The following is a 13041-nucleotide window of genomic DNA, read 5'->3' as shown; positions in this document are numbered from 1 at the left end:
TGTCACAATGTCCGATGACATTATTGTCATAATGTCACAATGTCCGATGACATTATTGTCATAATGTCACAATGTCCGATGACATTATTGTCATAATGTCACAATGTCCGATGACATTATTGTCATAATGTCACAATGTCCGATGACATTATTGTCATAATGTCACAATGTCCGATGACATTATTGTCATAATGTCACAATGTCCGATGACATTATTGTCATAATGTCACAATGTCCGATGACATTATTGTCATAATGTCACAATGTCCGATGACATTATTGTCATAATGTCACAATGTCCGATGACATTATTGTCATAATGTCACAATGTCCGATGACATTATTGTCATAATGTCACAATGTCCGATGACATTATTGTCATAATGTCACAATGTCCGATGACATTATTGTCATAATGTCACAATGTCCGATGACATTATTGTCATAATGTCACAATGTCCGATGACATTATTGTCATAATGTCACAATGTCCGATGACATTATTGTCATAATGTCACAATGTCCGATGACATTATTGTCATAATGTCACAATGTCCGATGACATTATTGTCATAATGTCACAATGTCCGATGACATTATTGTCATAATGTCACAATGTCCGATGACATTATTATCATAATGTCACAATGTCCGATGACATTAATGTCATAATGTCCGATGACATTATTGTCATAATGTCACAATGTCCGATGACATTATTGTCATAATGTCACAATGTCCGATGACATTATTGTCATAATGTCACAATGTCCGATGACATTATTGTCATAATGTCACAATGTCCGATGACATTATTGTCATAATGTCACAATGTCCGATGACATTATTGTCATAATGTCACAATGTCCGATGACATTATTGTCATAATGTCACAATGTCCGATGACATTATTGTCATAATGTCACAATGTCCGATGACATTATTGTCATAATGTCACAATGTCCGATGACATTATTGTCATAATGTCACAATGTCCGATGACATTATTGTCATAATGTCACAATGTCCGATGACATTATTGTCATAATGTCACAATGTCCGATGACATTATTGTCATAATGTCACAATGTCCGATGACATTATTGTCATAATGTCACAATGTCCGATGACATTATTGTCATAATGTCACAATGTCCGATGACATTATTGTCATAATGTCATAATGTCCGATGACATTATTGTCATAATGTCCGATGACATTATTGTCATAATGTCCGATGACATTATTGTCATAATGTCCGATGACATTATTGTCATAATGTCCGATGACATTATTGTCATAATGTCCGATGGCATTATTGTCATAATGTCCGATGGCATTATTGTCATAATGTCCGATGGCATTATTGTCATAATGTCCGATGGCATTATTGTCATAATGTCCGATGGCATTATTGTCATAATGTCCGATGGCATTATTGTCATAATGTCCGATGGCATTATTGTCATAATGTCCGATGGCATTATTGTCATAATGTCCGATGGCATTATTGTCATAATGTCCGATGGCATTATTGTCATAATGTCCGATGGCATTATTGTCATAATGTCCGATGGCATTATTGTCATAATGTCCGATGGCATTATTGTCATAATGTCCGATGGCATTATTGTCATAATGTCCGATGGCATTATTGTCATAATGTCCGATGGCGTTATTGTCATAATGTCCGATGGCGTTATTGTCATAATGTCCGATGGCGTTATTGTCATAATGTCCGATGGCGTTATTGTCATAATGTCCGATGGCGTTATTGTCATAATGTCCGATGGCGTTATTGTCATAATGTCCGATGGAGTTATTGTCATAATGTCCGATGGCGTTAGTGTGATAATGTGCGATGGCGTTACTGTCATAATGTCCGATGGCGTTACTGTCATAATGTCCGATGGCGTTACTGTCATAATGTCCGATGGCGTTACTGTCATAATGTCCGATGGCGTTACTGTCATAATGTCCGATGGCGTTACTGTCATAATGTCCGATGGCGTTACTGTCATAATGTCCGATGGCGTTACTGTCATAATGTCCGATGGCGTTACTGTCATAATGTCCGATGGCGTTACTGTCATAATGTCCGATGGCGTTACTGTCATAATGTCCGATGGCGTTACTGTCATAATGTCCGATGGCGTTACTGTCATAATGTCCGATGGCGTTACTGTCATAATGTCCGCTGGCCTTACTGTCATAATGTCCGATGGCGATACTGTCATAATGTCCGATGGCGTTATTGTCATAATGTCCGATGGCGTTATTGTCATAATGTCCGATGGCGTTATTGTCATAATGTCCGATGGCGTTATTGTCATAATGTCCGATGGCGTTATTGTCATAATGTCCGATGGCGTTATTGTCATAATGTCCGATGGCGTTATTGTCATAATGTCCGATGGCGTTATTGTCATAATGTCCGATGGCGTTATTGTCATAATGTCCGATGGCGTTATTGTCATAATGTCCGATGGCGTTATTGTCATAATGTCCGATGGCGTTATTGTCATAATGTCCGATGGCGTTATTGTCATAATGTCCGATGGCGTTATTGTCATAATGTCCGATGGCGTTATTGTCATAATGTCCGATGGCGTTATTGTCATAATGTCCGATGGCGTTATTGTCATAATGTCCGATGGCGTTATTGTCATAATGTCCGATGGCGTTATTGTCATAATGTCCGATGGCGTTATTGTCATAATGTCCGATGGCGTTATTGTCATAATGTCCGATGGCGTTATTGTCATAATGTCCGATGGCGTTATTGTCATAATGTCCGATGGCGTTATTGTCATAATGTCCGACGGCGTTATTGTCATAATGTCCGATGGCGTTATTGTCATAATGTCCGATGGCGTTATTGTCATAATGTCCGATGGCGTTATTGTCATAATGTCCGACGGCGTTATTGTCATAATGTCCGACGGCGTTATTGTCATAATGTCCGATGGCGTTATTGTCATAATGTCCGATGACGTTATTGTCATAATGTCCGATGGCGTTATTGTCATAATGTCCGATGGCGTTATTGTCATAATGTCCGACGGCGTTATTGTCATAATGTCCGACGGCGTTATTGTCATAATGTCCGACGGCGTTATTGTCATAATGTCCGATGGCGTTATTGTCATAATGTCCGATGACGTTATTGTCATAATGTCCGACGACGTTATTGTCATAATGTCTGATGACGTTATTGTCATAATGTCCGATGGCGTTATTGTCATAATGTCCGATGGCGTTATTGTCATAATGTCCGATGGCGTTATTGTCATAATGTCCGATGGCGTTATTGTCATAATGTCCGATGGCGTTATTGTCATAATGTCCGATGGCGTTATTGTCATAATGTCCGATGACGTTATTGTCATAATGTCCGACGACGTTATTGTCATAATGTCTGATGACGTTATTGTCATAATGTCCGATGACGTTATTGTCATAATGGCCGATGACGTTATTGTCATAATGTCCGGTGACAGAACTCATAATGTCCGCTGACAATAGTCAGATATTCTATGATAATAGTCATAATGTTCGATGAAAATAGTCATAATGTTCCATGACAATAGTCATAATGTTCCATGACAGTAGTCATAATGTTCGATGACAGTTTGAAAAGTAATATTAATGACGGATAGGTTAAACTGATATGAGAATATGATAAGTTACACACTATTATTTTAATAGCTATACAAACATTGCACATTCATTATTTTCCTCTGTGTCATGGTATTCTATGAACAATCATTTTCTACAGAAAAGATGATAAGGAAATATAAGTATGTATTATACAAGTATAAACAATATATGGTATTGGACAACTATGATAAAGCAAAATTGACTATAATTCCTTAGTCGAATGGAGAAACCAACTCTCTGGAAGTTACATGATGACAATGGAAGCCGTGCCATTGCCACCTCCGAGTACCTCCTGAAGATTGAAGTAGATTAATTATTTTTCTATCTGTCCCATAGATCTCTCCATTAGTATTTTCATATCAAATGAGGCATTTTGTCTGAATGATAATAGGACATTATGACCACAATAATCGGACATTTTGGCTAGGCACCTCGAGCATTTTGACTAGAGACCTCGAACATTTTGACCATGACATTTTCGGCCCCTCACCAAAAATATTACATTAGTTGGAAATATCTTTAGCTATTGTTTTCTCTTGTATAGACAAAATGAAGCCTAACGCCCATGTCATGAATTAATTCGTACCAGAAAAATACCGACAGAGTGGGTGCACGGACACAATCTCACAGGACAAAAGCTCACAAGACATAAGTTCACACAAGGTGGGAGCGAGTGGAAGGAGACTGTGAAGGAATGAGAGGATGACGCAGCTCGAAAGGATGTTCTTTTTGTCTATTCATTAAATTGTTTTACCAGTCGGAGTGAAAACGAAGAAAGTAACTGCCCACATGGTGATGTTGCCAATTATCCTTCGCATGACACGAAATATGAGAACATAAAGATCCTGTCCCTGAATAAGTCCTAATGTCGACATCATATACCCGGACCTCACCGCCTTCATCATCCAAAATTCAGGTGTCTTGCCACATTACCCTTGAGCCGCGATCCAAGTCTTTAATATCACTCAAAAGGGTAGTGGCAATATGCCTCTTTTATACACGACTATTATTTTATTTCCCTACAGACTTCTCTTCCACAAACTGATCTCGCACAAGCGGGTGGTCTGATCTGGGCAATTCCTGATCATCCAATCCAATTTCTGCCTCCAAGACAAAAGAACATAAGAATGAAGGAGACTGCAAGAGAACATAAAACCTACACTAGGCAGTTCCATGTCTATTACCACCTGTCATCCCCCTTTGATGACCACCCTATTAGTAACATTCATTAATCCAAGTTCTGCCCTGATACCTTAGTATGATGACCTTGTTTGATACGCTAGATAAAGTTTAATTATTACCTCTGCACTTCTATTCGTAACCGTCCTAACAATGAAACCTAGTACCCTGTTACCTTTATTCCTTACGCTAATGCACTGTTTCCTGGATTTAAGGTTACGACTTAATAGAACTCCCAAGTCTCTCTTGAACAGTTTTCTCTAAAAAAGTGTTATTTAAGCTATATCTATTTTTGGCGTTGTGTAGCCCTACGTTTAACACGCTGCACTTTGAGATATTGAAGTCATTTCACCGACCATGTGTACAATTTGTTAAGATCATCCTGCAGAATCTCGGCGTCGTCTCCTGACCGAATTAGGCTTCATATTCTAGTGTCGTCCGCAAGTCGTTTATGAACATAATGAACAATAAAGGACCTAAGATCAAGCCCTGGGGAACTCCACTTGAAATATTCCTCCAAGAGATCACCCCAATATTTTAGACATGACGAAGACAAGATCATCATATTAAAAGAACAGGGTAGAACTAGACTGGTTAATGAATGGAATAGACTTAGTAAACATGCAGTGAGCGCAGAAACTACTGCTGTTTGAAGAGAAGATTAGATAACTTTATGGATGGGGATGATAAGTGGTAATGGACATGGAACTGCCTAGTGTAGGCTTTATGGTATCTTGAAATGTCCTTCATTCTTATGTCCTTACATGAGTGTGGAGAAGTGGTAGGCCTTGCTATGCCAATGGCGAATAAAGCTAAGGGTCCCTCAGGTGGGTGAGTGCACCACGTTAGTTTACATGTGTCATAAATCACGTCAGCTTATATTACATTCTATAACAGCAACAATAAATGACGTCATACCATGTTATGATTACATGACATACCATCACCACATGCCATGCAATTAATCATATAACATAGGGCATACGTCATATGACATATGCCATGTCATTTGAGATTCCACATTTATTCTGCTCTCTGTCAGAGGGAAGAAAACGTATGTTATTTTTGTCTGTTATCCGGCATTCGATAACCTATTACGTCATCCGTTATATAAGATAAATTACACATGGTCATTTACCCATTACCAAATTCTTAGTATCTAATATTATTTTTTCCCCATTCCCCAACTTTCCTTCCCTCAATCCTTCGTTTGTATATATTCTTTTACATATGCATCTATCCCTCCTTTCTACAAGAAGTGCATGACCTCAGCGCATAATCCGAGAATTCCCACACCATCACTTGCGGGGTTGCACTCCGTGGGATGCCATTGACCACGCCAGCGGTTGGTGAATGAACGCGGACACAAATCCATCTTAGCACCCCGTGGATGAAGGGATATTATTTATAGTGCAGCAAGGCACAGCACTACCACATCAGGTCTCAACTGGTGGAGCAGTTTTACCCAATTACATAAGCTCACAAGAGATGAGACAAAAATCCGCCAGACACAATCTCACAACACATAAGCTAACAGTACAAAAACGCACACGAGAAAGACCCACATAAGCTCACAAGAATAAAACTCACAAATTAAATTAAGTTCACGGTGTTGTCACAGATACACGCTTCCCATTTGGACGCTCCTCTTTTTCGGTGGTACCAATTGCACACTTCTCGTTTGGACGCTTTTCAAAAAATTGTCTTAAAGTAAATATTATCATTAATAAAGGTTTATTACAATTCCCATCTTGTATCTTTACTTGTATTACTATGATGAGATGATGAGTGAATGTCTCATTCTCATAAATACACACCATGAATAGATGCAGTGTCGTCTTGAACATTTTTTAGGGGGGTTGTGAATTTTTGTATAAGGGAGAAAATTAGATATATTATACCTAAACTGTGTCAGGAATTAGTAGCTGGGCATATGTCTATGGAGGACTTCCTTAGTGCATCAGACTGGAGTGAATCGTGATATATTCAATCTCTATTTGTGTACTTTTGTGACGTATTATAATCTAATAAAGAAAAAATCCAATTTCTAATTTACGAGGACTGCCTTAGGTCCTTCAAGATCGACTGAGAAAATTTTCAAAGAGGTGGTGAATATTTGCTAGATGTCTGGCTTAGTCACTTTTTTTTTATCAAAATAATGCAAAATAAATCCTAATTATTACGCAGTGTGATAAAAAGTCCAATCAAAATATCGGTAGCAGACGAACTTCGGCTGCTCTCGTAAGGTTCTATCGCCTGAGCGGGTTAGGGCGTCGTTACTTGCGGCGAAGGTCGAGGGGATGGCGGTTCGAACCCTGCCACCAGCGAAGTTGAACCAAGGGCATGGTTCATTAAATTCCACGCTACAAAGCCCTCTGTGAGGGGCACCGTCCTAGCCTTCCGATTGGGGGGACTTTGTGACGTTAAACCATATCATCATCATCACATTCTGATGCATGCCATATGCGTGCACTATGAAATGCCGTACTGCATTGTCAACTTGATCAGCGATCTATCATATTTCGTGTGTTAGCAAGGTTTTATCAAGTATTTAGTTTGAAAACGGTTTGTTGTGTCGCCGCAAATTACAACATTGATTCGACGAAATTTTCGGCAGCGAATGCACTTCATATTCATTATTTTCCGAAAGATCTTGTTCGCAAAAAGAACTGGATCATTCGGTGCAGACGGCACGAGTCATGGAAGACTGGATTGAAAGCGAAACTCTGTCCTAATTCGAACTCTGGCACACACTGGAGGGGACAGGCGATTTGTTTTGCCCAGTTGTTGCCAACACCACTTCACTTAATTATGATAGACAAGATACCTGAAATAAAAGTACCAATTTGTAATTATTCATTTTGCTCTACATTCATAAAAATGTGTATTTTTACATAGTCTATTGTATATACATATATATATATATATGTATATACATATATATATATATATATATATACATATATGTATATATATATATATACTATATACATATATATATATGTATATGTATATATATATATATATGTATATGTATATATATATACACATATGTATATATGTGCATATATATATATATATATATATGTATACACATATATATATATGTGCATATATATATATATATATATATACATATGTCTATATGTGCATATATATATATATATATATATATATATACATATGTATATATGTATATATGTATATATGTATATATGTATATATGTATATATGTATATATGTATATATGTATATATGTATATATGTATATATGTATATATGTATATATGTATATATGTATATATGTATATATGTATATATGTATATATGTATATGTATATGTATATATATATATATATATTTGTGTGTGTGTGTGTGTGTGTGTGTGTGTGTGTGTGTGTGTGTGTGTGTGTGTGTGTGTGTGTGTGTGTGTGTGTGTGTGTGTGTGTGTGTGTGTGTGTGTGTGTGTATCCTTGTACCGCACCCACGTTGGAACACGAAAGGGCATCCAAATCCGATAAATTTTCAGTCGACATGAATTCACTTTCGTATTGTATGCTGACCATGTGAAAAATGTAAACAACAACTGTTACGTCGTCATCTGTATACCCTAGCTGTGGAAAATATAACTACGGCATTGAAAAGTTCGTATGCTATCAGACACTTTTAAGATCATGCTATTTAGATAAAGTCATACATGCATACATACATACATACATACATACATACATACATACATACATACATACATACATACATACATACATACATACATACATACATACATACATACATACATACATACATACATACATACATACATACATACATACATACATACATACATACATACATACATACATACATACATACATACATACATATACCAAAGGTTTTTCCCCCTTACACGGGAGGTAGCCAAAAAACAAAGACAGAAAGATTCAAAAGGGAATTGATAGCATTAAAAGTGACAAAATTTTCACACTGAATGAGAATCAGACAAGAAACAATGGTCTCAAACTGTCAGGGAATAGATTTAATTTGGAAGTGGGTAGAAGCAAATTTGCCAACCGTGTAGTTAATGAATGGAATAAACTTCCTGCAGAGGCACTGCAATGTATTTCAGTTCGAAGTTTTAAGAATCATTTAGATAAATACCTAAGCAAGATGTTGTAATGACTGTCATTTATTTTATATTATTTATTTATTTTGATATTATTTATCTGTTTATTATTATTTGCTTGATTCTCATTTATTATTAATGTCAATTTATCATTATTTACTATTTACCTGTTTGTTTATTATTTAACCATACCTATGCATTCATTTTATTTATCATTATTTACATTATTATATATTTTTATTCATTTGTTTATTAATCATCATTATAATTTTTTCGCATCCGACCTTGATATGGACCAAAATATATCCTGTCGCCATGCTCTGCCTTTGTAAACACTCCCAACCATTCCACCCCCTACATATTCCACTATAAAATGCTAGATGTGCACTTTAGTGTTCTAACTTCTAAGTTATATTTTCATACATGAAATAACAAAAAATAATGAAATCCAAAATCCAAAGTTTACACGCTCTAGAAAGACGGAGTGATATAATAGAGGTGTTGAAGTGCTTCAAGGGCTTTAACAACGGGGATGCAGACACCGTCATTTTAGTAATACAACAGAGCAGGACTCGCAGTAATGGGTTTGATTGGACAAACTTAGATCTAAGAGGAAAATAGGCAAGAACTGGTTTACCAATAGAGTGGTCAACGAATGGAATAGACTTTATAACCATGTAGTGAGCTCTGAAACTATCGGTTGTTTTAAGAAAAGGTTAGACATCTTTATGGATGGGGATGATAGGTAGTAATGGACATGATACTGCTTAGTGTAGGTTTTATGGTCTTTTGCAGTATCCTTTCAACCAGTGGTTCTTAACCCCTGGGTCGCGACCCAAATTTGGGTCGCCAAGCCATTTTATTGGGACGCTAAGGGTTTGCAGAAAATAGTTATTTTCCCACTACAAATATATTATAATTATATACTGTAATAATTAAAATATATCACTGTCAATTATATGTGCTACTTGTATTAATAAACATCCCAGCATGTAATTTTGTTTCTGTAACCCGCTTTTAAAAGCATAATCATATTACTTATAAAGACAATTCGTATATCTATGTAGGCTTGGGTCGCGATGCTTGATTTGTGCAAAATTTTGGGTCGCTGCCAAAAAAGGTTAAAAACCACTGTTTTAAACGAAGAGACAAGAATTTTTTTCTGGCTGCGTCATCCTCTCATTCATTTACAGTCTCCCAACACTCGCTCCCATCTTTCCCATTCCCTTTTTCCTGCTTGAAAGACATTCCTCGTGCATCCACCTCACCCGTCCACCCCATTCTTCCTCTCAAGTTCACCTCATACGTCTCTTCTTTTCATTATTAAATAATTTCATAAAATCAGGATGATCCCTAAAAATTTGGCTTAACGCTTGTAAAGACGCCCTTGGGGTGAAAATAATGATGGCATAGGTAAAATAACACAAGTGAAAACCAATAAATATATAATAAACTAGTATGAATATTCAGTAAAAAACGTCAACTAAATTTTTTTGATAATTATTCGGATATAATATAATCAAATCCCTATAGTTCGTTACAATAATGTCACAACTGAAATGCATAATCCAACAACAGGTATCGTTCTGGTTCATCACGCACCTTCTTTGCTTTCTTCGTGGGTGGTTTTGGTCAAGTAGTTGCGTAAAGTTCTCCTTATAATACCCTCACTTTGTGGTAGAATATTTGTTTCAGCTGATCAGCTATAATCCAGATTGCAGCTGCAAGTCTGGATAAGTTAATAATTTGATGTGAGTACTTCATTTTTCATGTTGGGCATACATTTGGTCGTTGAGACCGCAGCAGGGTGGTCATGAATGTGATCGCGTCAATTTTCTGTTACAAAATAATTCATAATATCGATACTGGGGCTCATTTTGCCTTTACAAATCTGATGGCAGATGATCTTGTAATGCATTTGGTATACACGTACGAGTATCCATGGAAATAAATATTTGCCTCCTCCCCCTTTATTTCAAGCTATAATTTCCACGATGACTTAAAGATTCGTGCACATAATGAATCTGAAACGTGAATAGTCCTCTCTGCCATACCTCAAAAAGCACCAGCGTGCGGCGCGCCGTGGGATGCATGTAGGGTTGACTGAAAATGAACAAAGAACACGAAGGACATGGTGAATTGAGTATTAACGTCGAGAGCTCCATTCTCTGACGAAAAGATATGGAGACTTTGGTTGTTTTTAGCAGGGACAGTGATGCTGACATCTTCCCAGTCAGGCCACAAGTGGCAGACGAACACGGACCTTCCGCGTTCTGAAGCAGGAACGTTACCCACTGCTCCACGCAGGCTATAAGTGTAAGGCTTTTTTGTATAAACGTTTGCGCAACCCTATAAAATATTATTTTTCATATATGCAACATTTGTTAAAAATATCGTAGATGTATTAGACTCCCAGAACTATACTTTAGGTTACATCTGAATTATTTAATAAATTTAATTCCAACAGTTTTGTGTGCGTGTGTGTGTGTGTGTGTATGTGTGTGTGTGTGTGTGTGTGTGTGTTAGGCCATGGATACCTACAGACATATGCACACACATAGACATACAACATAAGCACAATCTTCGTGACCACCACACAGGTTTCTATACGTAACACTTCATTAACAACTGTTCACATGCCATTTACATCCATAACACTACCGAGTATATATCAAATTCATTTTACACGTGTCTAAATGTATATAATTGTAGTAGCTAATGTACATATGGTATCTTAAGTGACGCGACTATAAACGTACCAAAGCCCGCTCATCAATTTCATCGTAAACAGTGTACTCGAACTGTTTGGGGTGTAAAATTTAAATAGACGACAATAATAATATTCACCAGTTTATCATTTTCTATCATCGTTGTAGTTTCAATTTAGACTACAACATATGGTGGCTGCGGTGGTCATTGCGGAGTTGCGGGTGCACTGTGACGATTCATATCAAGTGCATTACTGCTAACTTCGTTCTCGTCACCATCTTAATCTCCAACGGTACAAAACGAACTCCGCCAGTTTTCTCAATTCTTCGACGTTCTTCCTGTGTTGCTCAGTTCTTATTCGCAAGCAGCTTAGTGTTCAGAAGAATTCTCCCTACATCTACCTTTTATCATGTAAGCAGCGTCGTGTGCAGCCGACCTATAACTACCTCCTACGTCTCTACTACGCAACTAGCTCACCCTCATATGCACTCTTCCTACAGCACTCGCCCAAGCAATAGTCTCCACTGCCCAGTCATACTCACAGCCTATTTGCACCTAGTCTGCAAACATACTAGATGGTTCGTTAACTCACGATTACGCATCGACTCCATTCATCGTCCAAGACGACCAACGAATCTAGTACATACGCAGTAGCACCCCCATCCCGAGCTACCTGCTACGCGTCTACAACATAGAATATCTAATTCGTGGTGCATAAAACTATCAATAAACGCTTTCTCTGAATTTACTACATAAGGAGATTTCAATGTTTACCATCAACTTTGGCACTCTTCCCCATTTACATTTACAAATCCCCATCTGGGGTATTGACTGCATGTCTTTAGGTAGTGGCACACTAGGCTAGCATGCTACTTGCTTTTGCTACTTCGTTCGAGTAGAAACGACTTTGATTACAAGATTGTGGACCACCACCATCTTGCCAGACTGCAAGAACCCTATTTGGGAACAGTGCCCTCTGACTCCTCACATACATACACACACACATTAACCATTACAGTGTATTAGCAATTGAATATTCTGGTTAAAGTGGTCAATTTTGTACAGCATAAGAACTAAAAGATTAGCAAACGTAATCTAATGTCCCCAAGTATCGCAATGTAACATAATCTAACGCAACTTGGCCAAATGTAGTATAATGTAACCTAACCTAAACTAATTTCACCTAAAGTGAATGCTATGGGAGATATTGGATTATTTAGGCTTTATAGAAATGTAACACTACAACCCATCTCTGGGGGACATGCACAGCTAAGCAGTTAAAATTATATTGACATATATTCCTACAAATACTAAACATAACATATAAAGTACACAAAAGTTCATGACATTTCAAACAATATTTTAGTTA

Source organism: Oratosquilla oratoria, chromosome 20, assembly GCF_046742065.1.
Source record: "Oratosquilla oratoria isolate Oo_2021 chromosome 20, ASM4674206v1, whole genome shotgun sequence".
Classification (NCBI taxonomy): Eukaryota; Metazoa; Arthropoda; class Malacostraca; order Stomatopoda; family Squillidae; genus Oratosquilla; species Oratosquilla oratoria.
This window is presented reverse-complemented; position numbering follows the sequence as displayed.